At 47.3% G+C, this 1,468-nt stretch overlaps 1 protein-coding gene across 1 annotated transcript in view; it reads right to left on the bottom strand.

The window, feature by feature from the left end:
* The window catches only part of LOC119593976 (equilibrative nucleoside transporter 1-like), a 248,852-nt gene that overhangs the window by 12,416 nt on the left and 234,968 nt on the right, over positions 1–1,468 (bottom strand). The window lies entirely within an intron of this gene.

The raw sequence follows: 1,468 nt of genomic DNA, 5'->3' as shown, positions 1-1,468 counted from the left end.
ATTTTTAATCATGGTTCATGTCTCTAAACAAACCAACGTGTTAATAAATTGAATTGAAAATAACAAATTCCTTTCTGCTACTTTCATCAAACGCACCTGAAAAGATGTAATATCTTACCGCGAGACTTGATCCGCTTAACAAACACTTGGATACAAAATGCATGAGCAAGCAAGACTTTCTGCTTTCTTGACATGATGAATGCTAAATTACTCACCTTTTTCACTCACCTTGTGACCAAAGTGTTTGCCTAGCGAAACGAACACCGCCTGATTCATAAACAAAGCGCATGCGAACAAACTCACCGGTCGGGCGGCCCGGAGTCCTCGAGGGCGCTCGGCTGTAGCGGAGTGAGGACCGTGGGTTCGAGGGAGAGCTCGGGCTCCTTCGGGTACAGCGTGGGATCCTCCGGGGGCTCCCAGTTGGGGTCCTCGAGGGCAGGGTGCTTCTGACGGGGCCTCGGCGAAGGAGAGCCTCCGGGAGTGTTGACGCGGGACAGATCCTCGACGGAGGCTAACGGCGCTGTCAGGTAGTCAGATTCGCCGTACATGTTGATGGTGGCTGGCATTCCGACTCGAGGGAGAGAGAGGGGGAGAAGGAGGGGCGAGGGACGAGGGGCGAAACGGAGAAGAGAAAATAGAGGGGCGAAGGTTAAATGGGAGGAGGCAAGGAGGGAAAAACGACGTGCCTACAAAGAAAGGAGCGACTCAAGGTTGGATGAAAGTGAGGACGAGGAAGAAGTCAGAATCCGCGAGCCGTTGCCTACTCCACAAAACTGTCACGTGACCCACTTACGACCCGGACTTGCTGTTCACTTCCGTCACAAAGCTATCCATGTGATTTATGCTCCTCCTTCGTGCTTCTATATTTCTTGCTTTTTACTGTCCTTAATTTTCCGCGTCCACAGATATGAAGGTAGCAATAGCGGTTCAACTCTCTTCAGCGCGTACCAATATTCTCCAGAAGAAAATTAAATAAAATCACATTTAAACATACGTCTTTCCTCTCTGTTGTTTTTTCTCCGTAGTTATTTTCCTCTGCGCACCCATTCGTTTTAGCATAAAATATTCTTCTTTCCTTGTGTCCATTCCTTCATCGGGGCAATATGAACTTTTCTCGCCCCGGGTCTCTCCGCTTCACCAACTCCAAGAGATAAAAAGGCAAATTTGGCAGTGAAGAAGTAAATGTCGGCGGGAAGAGAGCCGACTCACATGACTGTTGTTATGATTAAAATCTGTCACTGAAAAATAAGCGAAAGCAAAACCGACGTATGAATAAACCATCTTGAAAAAGGAGGTATATGCATTTTTTTATATTTCCCACCCAAGGTCATCCCTCACAATACGCTATAACTGCGCGGGAAAGGCGGGGGCCGAAAAATACTTTGGAAAACAACAGGAATAACAATGATGTGTACCTGAAGAATAAAACCGGGTTCACGTTTCCAGCGCACCGAGACAAAAAATATTC

The sequence above is a fragment of the Penaeus monodon genome, chromosome 33 (assembly GCF_015228065.2).
Source record: "Penaeus monodon isolate SGIC_2016 chromosome 33, NSTDA_Pmon_1, whole genome shotgun sequence".
In the NCBI taxonomy this organism is placed as follows: Eukaryota; Metazoa; Arthropoda; class Malacostraca; order Decapoda; family Penaeidae; genus Penaeus; species Penaeus monodon.
Note: the sequence above shows the minus strand (reverse complement) of the source record. Positions and strands in the feature narration are given on the sequence as shown.